This window comes from Narcine bancroftii, chromosome 4 (genome assembly GCF_036971445.1).
Source record: "Narcine bancroftii isolate sNarBan1 chromosome 4, sNarBan1.hap1, whole genome shotgun sequence".
Classification (NCBI taxonomy): Eukaryota; Metazoa; Chordata; class Chondrichthyes; order Torpediniformes; family Narcinidae; genus Narcine; species Narcine bancroftii.
In genome coordinates this window covers 256,976,926-256,991,821 of record NC_091472.1, presented here as the reverse complement: position 1 = coordinate 256,991,821, position 14,896 = coordinate 256,976,926, and the positions used below count along the sequence as shown (strand labels likewise).

At 42.4% G+C, this 14,896-nt stretch overlaps 1 long non-coding RNA gene across 1 annotated transcript in view; it reads left to right on the top strand.

Moving 5' to 3' along the window:
* Positions 1-14,896, top strand: part of LOC138760104 (uncharacterized) — a 47,222-nt gene that overhangs the window by 16,368 nt on the left and 15,958 nt on the right. The window contains exon 2 of the long non-coding RNA XR_011355409.1: positions 6,214-6,287. This is a non-coding gene — a long non-coding RNA (uncharacterized lncRNA). The remainder of the gene's footprint in view (positions 1-6,213; positions 6,288-14,896) is intronic.

Genomic DNA, 14,896 nt, shown 5'->3' with positions numbered 1-14,896 from the left:
GTTGTCTGCACCTTAATTCCATCTCTATCTTCAATAATCTTCCAGAATTAATTGACTAGTTAATTTATAAGCCATTGGCAGTAATGCTATGTTACAGTCAGGACACTGAAGTGGGTGCTGTGAAAGTTGATACTGTTTAACAAGGTTTCCCATTGTAGGCTCATACCATGAGACATAGGATCCATGGAAACATGGCTGTGTGGATTTGGAATTGTCCTTCTCACAGAAGACACAGGGTGGTAGAAGAAGGAGCACCTTCTACCTGGAAGTCGGTGTCTGGTGGTGTTCTGAAGGGATCTGTTCTGACTCCCCTGCTCTTGGTCATTTTTATAAATGACTTGGACAAAGAAGTAGAGGGGTAGGTCAATAAGTTTGCAAATGACCCAAGGGTTGGAGGTATTATGGATAGTGGAGAATATTAGGTTATCATAGGTTACAACAGGATATAGGCTACAACAGGATATAGGCAGAATGCAGATTTGGACAGAGAAGTGGCAGATAGAGTTCAATCCATGAAACACTTTGGAAGATCAAAATTGAAGGTAGAAGATGGATATTGGCAGAATCCTTTGTAGTATGGAAGAACATAGGGAGCTTGGAGTCCAACTCCTGAGACCCTCAAAGTTGCCTCACTAGTTGATAAGCTGGTTTAAGAAGGCATATGTTATGTTTGCTTTCATTAGTCAGGAGATTGAGTTCAATAACTGAGAGATAACATTGCAGCTCTATAAAACCATGGTTGGACCTCATTTAAAAGTTTCCTATGCTGGGAAAAAGACTATGACTATCTATTCATAATTTTATATACACCCTTCAGCCTCCTATGCACTATGGAAGAAAATCCCAGCCTATGTCACCTCTTACCCAAGCCCTCCAGAACTATACAAAAGGTTATAAGGTTACAGTGAGAGGAGAAGGATTTGAGGGCAACTTTTTCACATGGAGGTAGAGGGGTATATGGGTTGATCTGTCAGCATAAGCCGTAAATGCAGGCTGGGGTTCGTAGCTGGAACAGCCAGGGGGTGATGCGGCTACAAAGATTGCAGGAACACAGGAGACACTGGCATCTCAGGAGCTGCCAGGAGCCACAGATAATCGGTTAACATCCTCTTTTGCATCCTTTCCAACTTAATAGCATGTTTCCAGTCACAGGTCGAAAAAAACTACATGCAGTCTCATCAGTCTCTTTCACAGTTGCAACATGATATCCATGCTGTAAAAATGGTACGAAAAGTAATGGAGGAGAAAAAAATAGAGAGGGAAATAAAGTTGAGCAGGACTCGATGTGAAAAGAAAGTGCAGGAAACAAATGGAGGAAGAAGGGTCAACAGTTAGTTGAAGGAAAGAAGGGGAATGAGAAGACATCTCTCCAAGATTAGGGGTGGTCAATTTCAATTGAGATTATGCAGGTACTTCTTCTCCCAGAGAATGATGAATCTCTTGAATTTATACCCTGAAAATCTCTGGAGAATGGTTCAATGGAGGTGTTTAAAGAGGAAACCGTTCAATTGTTGAAAGATCAAGAAGTTGGGGACTATTGAGAATGAGCACAAAAGACCAGATAATGCCTGGAGTAAATCAGCAATGGTGAGACATGCTTGATGGATTGTGACCTGTTCCTCCTCCTATTTTCTTATGTTCTCATAACATGTAACAATGTACCTGTTAACAGAGCATTCTTTTCAGAGATTGAAGAGAGAATATCAAAGCAGCATCAAATCCAAAAAATGCAATACACAAAATTGCTGGAGAAGCATAGCAGGAAGTAAAAGGTGATCAACAATTCAGGCCTGAGTCCATCGTTTGACACATGAACAAGCAGGTGGACACCTGAATAAAAAGGTGGTGGGTGGTTGGGGGTTTTAATGGCCACAATTTAGTTATTTTGAAGGTTTATTCATTGTGAGAAGGAGATCTGTGTTTGTAAGCTAATGTAGAAAGAGACGAGAAAAATCTGTGTCAGTTGTGTAGCCTACCTGCCATGGTCAGTCTGAAGCAGCCAACAGCTGTTAGGGAAGGATGGAGATGTAGATGGCAGTGTGTTTGAACAGGTGGCAGAGGCTGAGCAATGTTCAATTTTGTCCCAATGAATATTCATGGGTAGGAGATTATAATGTTGATGATTTTTTTCCAGTGAAGTGTTGATGTAGAGAACCTGTATTTCCTGTGCTAGGATACCAACAAGGCCTGAAGTGGAAAGAGAATCTAATCATTGGGTTTTTATTCTTAATGTTAGCTGTGAAGAAGGAACCAAGAACATCATGGTAGAGCTAGCAGACAATGTCTGGGGAAGACAGAAGTGGAGAGAGGGCATTTAAGAGAAATTTGGATAGGTACAGTATGTGAATGGGAGGGGTATGGAGGGCTATATTCTGGATGCAGGTCAATGGGACTAGGCAGAATGATGGCTCAGCATAGACTAGATGGGCCAAAGGGCCTGTTTCTGTGCTGTAGTGTTCTATGGATGTATGGTTTGAGGAGTCAGTCTGAATGAATAAGTTGGACCAACCACTCTGTTTCCATCCTGAATAGCTCTCTGAGTTGATGATTCTAAAATGGCTTTCAGATCTCTGAATATGAATCTAGTTTCCTACATCTATGAAGAAATATAGATAATAGCACAATGGCATACATAGTAGAGCCTTTGTCTTACAATCCCGGAGACCCAGATTCAATCCTGACCACTGGCACTATCTGTATGGAGTTTGCACGCTTTCTTTGATGAATTCCTCTTGATGATCCAATTTCCTCCCACATTCCAAAGACGCATTCTGATAGGTTAATTGGCCACTGTAGACTGCTCCTAGTGTGTGGGTGAGACTCTGAGAAGAGATGATGAGAATGAGAGGAGAATAAAATAAGGGATTAGTGCGAATGTTGGTTGAGGGTCAATGTGAACTTGAGAGCCAAAGGGCCTGTCTCTGTACTGGATCTTTATGACTTACTTGTGTAAATAGACACAGATGTAGGCCATTTGGCCCTTCTGTCCTATGCCATTCAACAAAATCATGGATTTCAGTATATGTTTCCAGCTTTCTTGCAAAATCCCTTAATCTCTATTGTCCAAAGAAAAATATACAATACATTTAATGATCCCGTTTCAATTGTTTTCTGTGGTAGAGAATTTAAGTGAACAAAGATAGCCAGAGGGTTAATGTGTGAGCAAAACAATTTTGGCATTTGTTTTGTGATTTTTTTTCAGACCATTATTTCATTCCCTCTGCGCTCACGACTGTGTGACTAAGCTTAGCTCCAACTCCATCTTCATATTGTGGACAACACCATAATTGTTAGCTGTATTATAGGAAATGATGAGTCAGAATGCAGAATGATTGGGAACCTGGTTTCATGATGGTGCCAGAACAACAATCTTGCTCTCAACATCACCAAGACCTAGGTGCTTATTGTGGTCTCTAGAAAGAGGATCCTTTATTGATGGGATAGCAGTGGAGAGGTTCCTGGTTGTCCACACGTCGGAGGACCTCTCCTGGAGCTAGCACCCTGAGACAGCTGTGAAGAAGTTTGAGAAGATTTGGTATGTTGTGGAATACTCTATCAAACCTTTGCAGATGTGCCATGGAAAGTATCTCCATTACCCTGGTGACAGCCTCTTCTCACTGCCACATTTAGGCAGAAGGTATGGAAGCTTGATCCCGCATTTTTAGGTTCAAGAACAGATTTTTTCCATCAGCTTTCAGGTTCTAGAATCTCCAGATACTATCCCAGCCTTTCCATAAACTATTCCAGAACCAGTACACATTTTCTTGCACTAACTGCAAATATGAATATTTATTTAGCTATCCTTTTAAATTTATTGTCTTTTATTATAAGATAATGTATATTATTGTAGTTGGTCTCCGACATATCTGTGTGACTGTGGTGTGCCAATTTTAAATTTCTGTATTTTTTTTTACCTATTTACGCACTTTCCATCATTTTTGCTGGTTGCTTTAGGCTGTCGGTGTTGTGGTTTTTTGATGTCCAAAAATGAGTCAGGAGACATGGAGAATTCTTCAGAAAAGTTTAAGCCTTCATTTGCAAACAAAAACTGAGACAAATCAAAGCCTGGACCCTGAAATGCCCGTTGCTATGAGACACTGCCCTTTTTTAATACAGATTTTCAGTTACTTATCAATGTTCGACTTTGATTGATGTTTTGTACCAATTAGCTCATCCTGGGTTCGTTTCTTGGTTATGGTACTCTTATCACTTCTCCTTGCGCTACATTTAGCTTCTTGTAACCGGCCTGTTTCAGAATAAATCACTTGCCACTATGGTTCCCCCCACCTCATCCTGTCTTAACTTCTCCTATCTGATCTCCTGTTACTCCCATATATGACCTTGATGTTTTCTCTCTGGACTTATGTTTTAAAGTTAGCAGTTCTGTGCAATCTTGGGGATGAAAATATTTTCCCTCTTTGTATTTTAAAGTTAGCAGGCTTTGGAGTCAGCAAATTCTACACATACTATAATCAGCCAATTTTTCTACATACTGTGGCTAATGTTACTTAATTACATTAATATTTCCCATAAACAGTGTAGTTGAAGTACATAGTAAATTGTTACATAGTAATAGATTAATGAATACATAATGAATAGCACATAAATATATTTTTCATACCGGTTGCTTGAATTTTGGATAACAAGGGTTTTACTGTATTTGACAATAGCATCTCATCTGATAAATTTTAAAGATACTTATTTTTAAGAAGCATTCCAAGCAGTTTTGATATTTTCCAGGGACAGCATTTTTCTCCCCGCCTGACTAAAGGAAACAAGTTCAGACTACTGAATGTGTAAAAATAAATTTTCCTACATTGAGTTCATATTTAGGCAAACGTGGTATAAGCATAGCAGTTAGTGCAATGCTGTTAGAGTGTCAGTGACCCAGGTTCAAATCCAGCACTGTTGGTAGTTTGCGCATTCTCCCTGTGTCTATATGGCTTTCCTCCGGGAGCCCTGGTTTCCTCCCATCCTTCAAAAACATATGGGGGTTATGGGGTTAATTGTATGTTTGGAGTGGGGGGGGGGGAGGTATGGGCTTCTGGACCAGAGGGGTGTGTTCTTGTGCTGGATGTCTAAATGTTTTTAAAATTCTTCTCCTGCTAAGCTGTGAGATAAATATAATTAAGAACTGAAATTGAAGAAATGAAGGATTTGTGATACATCAGATTTGCAACCCACTTTTACAAATTGGAACTCAGTGTTTGGGGAGAATCAAAGATATTACACAATGGATACAGTTTGGTGTGATGGTGAGAATTGAGAAAGCTGCAGGATAAGTGACTTGGCTAACCTTAATTATACAAATAGCCTCCAAAATCCTCATACAAATTTTTTGAGGTAATCAATACTTAGGCCTGAGTGATTACTAGATTAAGGAGAGGTTTGACTCAGGAAGGACAGTGTTTAATCATAAAATCAACTCTCCCAATGTAAGCCATGTGAAAAGTAATATTGAGCTTCTTTCACTGAAAGCTTTAATGGATGAAGCGCGGAAGTATTTGACTTCACAGCCAGTTTTACTATTTATCTTTATTACATAATCATTTATAAAACAGGGAATTAATGCATAATGATAGAAGGCTGATTAATTTAAATATTAATGATTAGATCTCAATCATTCCAAATTAAATTTAGACATACAGCTCAGTAACAGGTCCGTTCAGCTCAAGCCACCCAAATATCCCTTTAACCTAAAACCCCAGTACATTTTGAAGGGGGGAGAGAAACCTGAGCCCCTGGAGAAATCCACACAGAAAAAGGGAGGAGAAGGTATAAATTCCTTACCGACAGTGCTATCTATGAACCTGGTCAATGGCGCTGTAGTAGCATTGCACTAACTGTGCTGCCCACAAAATGAAGAGTATTAACCATTTCTAGAACAACATTAAGTTTTCACAGTTTGAGCAGTAAATATTCATTTTCTTTCTTTCCAATCTGTAATCAGTGTATTATAGCAATGCACATTTGAGCTCAGAATCTGCCCTTTTCGTGACAGTGCAGTGAGATGAGTATTTGAACATTGATTGGTCTGAAATCTCTTTCCTGGCATTAACTGATTAAAATAATAAGCTTAGCTACTCTCTTAAAATGGGAGACATAGGAATCTAAACACGGTAATTGTTTTATGCAAAAGGACTTCAAAGCATTTATGTTCTTAAAAGCTGAATATTTCTCCCCTTGCTCCCCTCTCCCCCTTACTTCACGCAGTCTAGGTGGGCCAGAGATTGTTCGGTGTTCTGTGTCTGGATGAATCTCACTTTGGCTGACACTCAAGTAATGTGGTAAGGAAATATAACTCTGTCAGAGATGTCATCTGTGGCATGAAGCAATAAACGGAGGCCCCCATTTTCTCACCTGAGTGGGTATAAAACATCTTCATGGCACTAATTTGAGGAAGAGTAATGAAGTTGCCCTGGCATTCTGACCAACATATATCCCTCAATTAAGAACAGATTATCTATTCATTATTATCCTGTTGCTTGTGGGCACTTGTTATTCACAAATTGGCTGGTGTAATTCAGTATTACAGTGGTGACTGCAACTCAAAATTGCCTTCCTGACTCTAAATGTTCTGCAGTCATGAACAATATCCATAAGTCTTTCTTTGCTGTGTGAGCATTTGACTTCTATCCATTTTGCATCCAGTGTAAAATAGTGACATCCCAAAGTATTAACCAGTGTGTGAAATGGAGATAAACAAGAATATCTGCAGATGTTGGTGTCTAGTGCAGTACACAAAAGTGCTGGAGAAACTCAGCATTTTATGCAGTACATTTGCACTTACTCCTCCTCTCTCACCAGGGACCCAAACAGTCCTTCTAAGTGCAGCAATGCTTCACCTGTGAATCTGTGTAAGGTCATTAACTGCATCCAGTTCTCCTGGAGGCCGCCTCCACATCGGGGAGTTAGACACAGACTTGGAGGTTACTTCATTGAACTTCTTTGTTCTGTCTGCTGCAACAGAAAGAGACTTTCCAGTGGTCAACCACTTCAGTTCCACACATCGTTACCTCATGTACTGCCACGTTGAGGTCACCTGCAAATTTGGGAAACAATACCTTGTATTCCATCTTGACAGTCACTAACCAGATGGCATTGACATCAATATCTATAATTCCCATTAACCCCCATCCCCAGTCATTCTCTTTCCTCAGCCTTCTGTTTTCCTTCTTCCAGCTCCCCACCCCCTTCCTTCCATTACAGAGCTATCTTTCTTAGCCCTCTGCCCTCGCCCCCATACCTTCTCAGATTATTGAAACATGAATGTCTGCAAACACTGTGATTATAGTAAAAGTGTATAGAAATGCTGGAGGAACTCAGCCAGTCTTTCAGCATTTATAGGAAATAAAGATATATTTCTGATGTTTCAGGCCTATATTCTTCAAGAAATAAGCAAAAAAAAAATTACTGGGAGATTGCTTTGTAGAGTACTCTGGCTCTGTCCACCTTAATAGCATGGATCTCCCAGTGGCCACTTATTTCACTTCTCCATCCCATTTCCTTGCAGACATGCCTGTACATTGTCTCAGGAGCTGCTAGACTGAGATGACCTGCAAATCTTCCATCTGGCCACCTTCCAAATGGATGGCATTAACCTCAACTTCTCTGACTTTTGTTAACCCCTCCCCTCCCACTTTCTTCCTCCTTCACTTTCCCCAGCTTTGTCTTTCTCACTTTTCCCTCCGTCTCCTTTCACAGAGCCAAAATCAATTCTCACCTTTCCTCTCATCCATATCCAACTAACACCTTTTGTTGGTCTTGACTCCTCTCCCAGCCAGCACTGTCTTTATTCTGAGAATTCTTGTTTTTTTTTACTTATGCCTTAAAAAGGATTTGGGCCTGAAACTTCAGCAATATATCTTTGTCACTAATGGACGCTGCAAGACTAGCTGAGTTCCTCCAGTATTTCCGTGTGTTTTTGCCTCTCAATTTCTTTCTTTTCCATACTACCACCTTTATCCACATATTGCCTCTTACCTGTTAGCCTCTGCTCTTCCCCCTTCCTTTCCATCTCCCCAATACCACCGTCTGCCTGATGTATGGATCTCCTGTTGAAGAGCTCAGGCCCGAAATGTTGACGGCCTTTCACTTCCCAAGGCTGCTCTGTGTGACCTGCTGAGATTTGGGTGGCACAGTTGGCGTAGCAATTAGTGCAATGTTGTCACAGCATCAGCGATCAGGAAGAACATTCAAATCCTGCAGTGTCTGTAAGGTGTTTGTGCATTCTTCCCGTGTCTGCATGGGTTTCCTCCTGGGTCTCCGGTTTCCTCCCACGATTCAAAACATATGTTGTAGGTCAATTGGGTGTAATTAAATGGCATGGCCTCGTGGGCCGAAATGGCCTGTTTCCGTGCTATATCTATAAATTTTTAAAAAGAAATTAAAATCTCCATCACTTTTGTGTACTGCGACTTCTTTGTCAATGTCCTTTGCATTTGCATTTAGAATGTGGCTTATAAGAATTTTAAATGATATGGAGAAATTTCTCTGTCTGATGGCAGTATATCTCAGGAATATTTGTACAATTTGGATGCTTAGTCATTGCCTATATTCAAGGCTGTGTCTGAAACAATTTTGGACATTAATAGAAGCAATGGATACAAAGATTGAGCAGGAATGCATTTCTTTGAGGATATGACCCCAAGGACAACCGTAGTGGCAGACCAGCAACGGGCTCTGCGGCTAAAAGGCACACCCTGGAGCGAGTTGTTGGTGATTTGCAGGCAAGGAGCCACTGCTGATGGCTTGTGATCAAAGGACTCACACCAGGCTGCAGTAAAACACAATAGTCTGCAAACATCGTGGTTGGAGTAAAAACACAATGCTGTAAAAATCAGCAGGTCAAACAGTATCCTTTATATAGCAAAGATAAAAATACATAACTGAGCTTTTGGGCTTCAGCCCTTCATCAAGGTATGGAACTGTGTTGATAGATGTCTGAATAAAAGGGTAAGGGGAGAGGCAGGAGGTAATAAGTGGAGAAGGGAGGGAGAGCACAGCAACAAGCAAGAGGTGGAGAGATGGCTAGGTGATTAGAGAGGGAAGGGGATGGAGAGCTGATAAGGGGAAGGGAAGGGAGGAGGAAAGGAGAGCAGGTTAACAGAAACAGGAAAAGTCGATGTTAATACCATTTGGCTGGAGAGTGCCAGACAGAAAATCAGGTGTTGTTCCTCCAATTTGGTGGCTTTAGTGGCCATGGACAGACGTGTGCATGAGAGTGTGACACAGAATTGAAATGGTTGGCCACTGGGAATTCCCTGTCACTGGTGTGGACAGAGTGAATGTGCTCAGCGAAGTGATCACCCAATCTGAGCCCAGTCCCTCCGATGTAGAGAAGGCCACAAAGGGAGTACTAGATGCAGTAAATCAATCCTGCGGATACACAAGTGAAGCATTGCTTCACTTGAAAGGCTTGTTTGGGGCCCTGGACTGTGGTGAGAGAGAAGGTGTTGGCACATGTGTGGAAGGGGAGGGTGCTGGGGAGGGATTATTGATGGGGAATGATGAGTGCACAAGGGAGTCACGGTGGGGGTGGTCCCAAGGGAAGGCAGAGAGGAGAGGAGAGGGGAAGATGTGTCTGGTAGTGGAATCCAGTTGTAGGTGCCAGAAATTCCATAGGATAATATGTTGGATGCAGAGGCTAGTGGGGCAGTAGGTGAGGACAAGGGGAATCCTGTGTTAGTACATCTGAGAGCAGGGGAGGGCAGGGCAGATGAGTGGGAAATAGCTGAGTTGATGATGGAGGAGGGAAACCACATCTGTTTTGTTTCCCTTTTGAAATACATTGCTTTGTAAAGTGATTCTAACCTTTTGCACTTATTACAGACTTTTCTATAGGAGGCATTGTTTTGTTGCATGTTGAGAGCCACATTGTTTGCACTTGAATGTCTCTCTATCATTTTGTTGTTTCGTATATCTTGTTTTTTGTTTATGTGTCTGGACACACACTGTGGCTATATATATATGCCTTAATTTTCACTGGCATTTGCACTCTCACCAAACGTTTTTGCATGCTGCAGAGCTAATTCACTGGTGTGGCATATTTTCACAGCTCCAGCTAAGGTAAGCTCTTGCAGCAACCTCTCTCTCACTTTCTTATCAATAATCACAAACACAATTTGATCACGGATCATTGAATCTTACAGTGTTCCAAAAATGCATCATCTTGCTTTATTTTCAAGTCCGTTAAAAAAGTATCAAACCTCTCGGCCTACAGCTCTGTGTGTGTGAATGAAACACATACCTCTCGAACATCAAATGTCCCGAAAACCTTGTTGAACTTGCTCTGATCTTCTGCCTCAGTAAAAACAAATGTGTTAAAAACCTCTGGCGCTTGAGGTCCTGCCACAGTAAGTAGCATTGCAATCTTCCATGCATCAGGTTTGCTAATGAGTCCAATGGCTGCAGGTACAACATGAATCATTGTTTGAACAACCTCCACTTGTGATTGACATTTCCAGTCTAATTCACAGTGTCAGGAATCATTACACTCTCCATATCTCTGCTGATAACAACTGATGTACACTCTGCACATTCCTGGTGTTTCTTCCACTCCAGGTATCATGTGGTGCTTCTTTTTATTGTAGTAAAGAAACTTTGGTTCTTTTTTAAAAAAAATAACTATACTTTATTTGCTATAGTCTCAAGACTGTGTGGAGGCATCCATCTTGAATCCAACTCAAGCTGCCAAAAATGGGTCTCCGACTCCCTCTAATGGTCAGGAGTATCACTGCATCCTCCACCACCATCAACTCAGCCCTCACCTGCATCTCCTCCATTTCTTGCTCATCAGCCCTGGCCCCCTCTGCTCCCAGACTCTTCAAACACAGGATTCCTCTTGTCCTCACCTGCCATCCTACCACCCTCTGCATCCAACATGTTATCCTCCAAAATTTCCAGCACTTACAGCAGGATTTCACTACCAGATACATCTTCCTCTCACCTCTCCTTTCTGCCTCACATAGGGACCGCTCCCTCCATGACTCCCTTGTGCCCTCATCCCACCCCACCACTTGTCGCCCCAGCACCTTCCCCTGTGGCTCACACCTCCCCCGTCACCACAGTTCGGGGCCACAAACAGACGTTTTCAAGTGAAGCAAATTTTCATATGTGAATCAGCAGGACTGATTTACTGCATCCAATATACCCCTGGTGGTCTTCTCTACATCGGAGAGACTGGTGCAGACTGGGAGATCACTTTGCTGAGGCCCTTCATTCTGTCCGCACCAGTGACAGAGACCTCGCAGTGGCCAACTATTTTAGCTCTGCATCACACTCCAATGCTCACATGTCTGTCCACGGCCTCATTTTTTTATCCCACCAAGACCACCTGCAAATTGGAGGAACAACACCTGATTTTCTGTCTGGGCGCATTCCAAGTGGATGGCATTAACATTTACTTTTCCTGTTTTTCTTAATCTGCTTTCCTCCCTCCCCCCCGCCCCTTCTCTTCCCCCGTCAACTCCACCCAGCCATCCATCCCCCCTTGCTTGCTGTTGTGCCCTCCCTCCCTCCCTTCTTCCAGCCTTTGTGACCACTCCTCCCTCCCTTATCCATTTATTCAAACGCCAAACATTTTTTCATACCTTGATGTAGGGCTCAAGCCCTTCTTTGCTATGTACAGGACACAATGCGGAGCTTCTCCAGCATTGTGGTTTTACTCAAACCAGGCCACATGCTGGTGGAGATTGGCTATTGAGAACCAGGTATTAGAATGGGGACTAAGAGAATGCTGAAGGGAAGGAGGGCTCCCGAAGGGTCCTGGGTGCAGAAGGCTTCCTCATCATGTCAGAGGTTTGGATCTGAGCTTGGTTTGCCGATGGTTTGAATTGAGCTGGAGTCTTGTGCGGCTGCAGAGGCTGCGGGACAGCTGGGGGCAAATCCATGGACACTTAGTGGCTTTGAGGGGGATCTCTTTTCCTTCTCTTTCTCTGACTGTGGGAGGCGCCAGACAATGTTAATGGTGAATTTTTATCTGTCTTATGGAAGACTAAATGCAATTTTGCGTAATATTTAATTTCTGTTTTATGACATGACAATAAATGGTATCTGGTACAGTAGACATAATCTTATTGACTAACTAGGCATATTGAATTATCTATTCCTGTCTTATTTGTTCCTCCTTAGAAAAAAAAAACAATCTGTTGGAAAATCTCAGCAGGTGGAGCTGCATCACTTGTCAATATTTTGGGTCCCAGAAGTTATTTTCCTCCCACTGATGCTGTTCCACCTGTTGAATTCTTCAAGGAGATTGTTATTTGCTCCAGATTCAAGCATTTGCAATGTGAGGAGGGTGGGAGGTGAGGGGATGAGGGAAATAGAACAAGCTGACCCACCGCTAAATCACATCCCTCATCTTGAGTGGAGTCAGTCATCAGACACATGGAGCTGGTGCTGACACAGGAGGAGGAATGGGGAGGGAGAGATTGGAAAAAGGAAGATGGAAGTGAGGGTGAGAGAAAGGTAGGGAATGTGAATGAAGTGTGGAGGATAAGGCAGCGGAGAGTGTGTGGTGATTAAAAGCTTTAGCAGCATCAGTAACATTGACATCAATGAGTGACTTCAAGGTGATAAGCAACAGTGGTTTGGAAAAATCCAGTAATTGTATCATTGAACAAAACTACATAGAAAATGGCCCTTCATCCCATCTACTCCACCACTGATATACACCAATCCTTCATTAATCCCCACATTCATATCAGTCTCCCTAGATTTTAATACTCATCTGTGCACAAGGAGTAATTAGCAGTTCATGTACCAGTGGGATTGGTGTTTAGATGGGAGTCAAAAACCTCAAGGTATGGTCACGACTGATGCCTATTGATGTGAACTACCCAGAGTATAATGCAAAGTACACTATCCCCATCTCAGAAGTTCAAAATGAAACAACAGACTGGACTGATGGACGTTATTTTAATTACCCATTTAGCTGTTTTGCTTTTAATATCCTTGAGCTTTTGCAGATGATGGATTTCTTGTGAATATATCAAAGAGGTAATTGGATTTTTAACTGCTTTATTAATGCACTGCCTGTTCATTGCAAGTAGTTTCAACTCCAAAAGTAGTTTACTGAAACAGACAGTTGAATTTATTGAACCAGAATCGCCCATCACATCAGAAAATTTGGGAGGGTAACATGAGTAAATGTTCAAATCACCAGTTAACAATTTATCCAAACATAACTTTAAAAAACCTCACACATTTATGTCGCGCCCCAAGACGTCCCAAAAGCTATTATGTTGATTACATAATGTTGAAGTTGGTCACAATTGCAATTTAGGATCCACAGAAGCCAATTTACATCCAGCTCTATTCCAAAATTAAAAGTAGAGTAACCAATTTCTTTGTACACAGGATGATGGATTAAAAATTTGTCACAACAATGGGAATAAAACAACTCAAAATAGAGCTATGGTTTAACATTTCACCTGAAGAGATCACCACCCAAAGCTAGAACTCCCTCAGGGCTACACTGGAGTGCAAGCAAATCATACCCTTGGCAGAATGACTGCAGCATGGAAATACACCATTCAGCCCATCAATTCTGTACCAAGTTCTATACCAGAGCAAACTAATTATTGTAAACATTCGTGTATAATGCATTTTGTGTATAATGCAACCCCCACATTTTTGAAGGGAAAATGGGGGAAAATTTTTACCCCCATGTATATGACTCCCCCTTCACCCATTCGAGTTGCGTTGTCATCTCTCCCCCCTCACCCGCCCGATTTGCATTGGTGTCTCTCTCCCCACCTGAGTTGTGCTGCCGTCTCTTCGCCTGCCCACCTGAGTCACTCTGCCGTCTCTCCGCCTGCCCACCCGAGTCACTCTGCCGTCTCTCCGCCTGCCCTCCCGCCCGAGTCGTGCTGCCATCTCTCTGCCCGCCCGCCCGTCTGAGTTGCGCTGCTGTCTCTCCGCCTGCCCGCCCGAGTCATGCTGCTATCTCTCTGCCCACCTGAGTCACGCTGCCAATTCTCCGCCCGCCCACCCAAGTCGCGCTGCCGTCTCTCCGCGCGCCCAAGTCACATTCCCATCTTTCCCCCCGCCAACCCTGTCAGCCTGCTGTCAATGTAGGCGGCTACTGATAATCTTAATTATTGTTAAAAAGGGCAGAAAGAAATTTTTAATGTTTTACTCCCGTGTATAATGTGACCCTACTTTGTGCTCGAATTTCGGTACCTCACAGTTCGACGGGCAGCAACCTCCTTTGAAGAAGACTGCAGAGCCCACCTCACTGACAAAAGATAAAGGAGGAAAAACCCAACCCCAACCAACCAATTTTCCCTTGCAACCGCTGCAACCATGTCTGCCTGTCCCGCATCGGACTTGTCAGCCACAAACGAGCCTGCAGCTGACTTGGACATTACCCCTCCATAAATCTTCGTCCGCGAAGCCAAGCCAAAAGAAAGATACTCGAATATTTATGGTAGTTCCTGACCCCAACATTCCTCAGACTCCTGCACATTCTGTCCTTCACCAAAGGTATTCAAATGTATCGTTCCATTTTCAATTATATAACAGAATATGCCTCTATCACTATCTCTAACAGTGCATTCCAGACTCTAACCACTTGCTGGATAAAGTCTTCAGTAGATGCCAATGACCATTCATCTTTATTTGAAGGTTCAAGATAGAGAAGTAAATATGCAGCTGGAATTTAAATAGTCATGATTTTGGAATGGATTTTGAAGAAGTAAATTTCTGAACAGAGATAATGACATGTATAAGAGATTAATTCTTCACTGAAAGAGGGCAAGTAGCAAGTATTTAATTTTTTTTAATAGATTTAGACATACAGCATGGTAACAGACCATTTCAGCCCTCAAGTCCGTGCCGACCAATTTACACCCAATTAACCTGCCCCCCAGGTGCATTTAAAATGGAGGGAGAA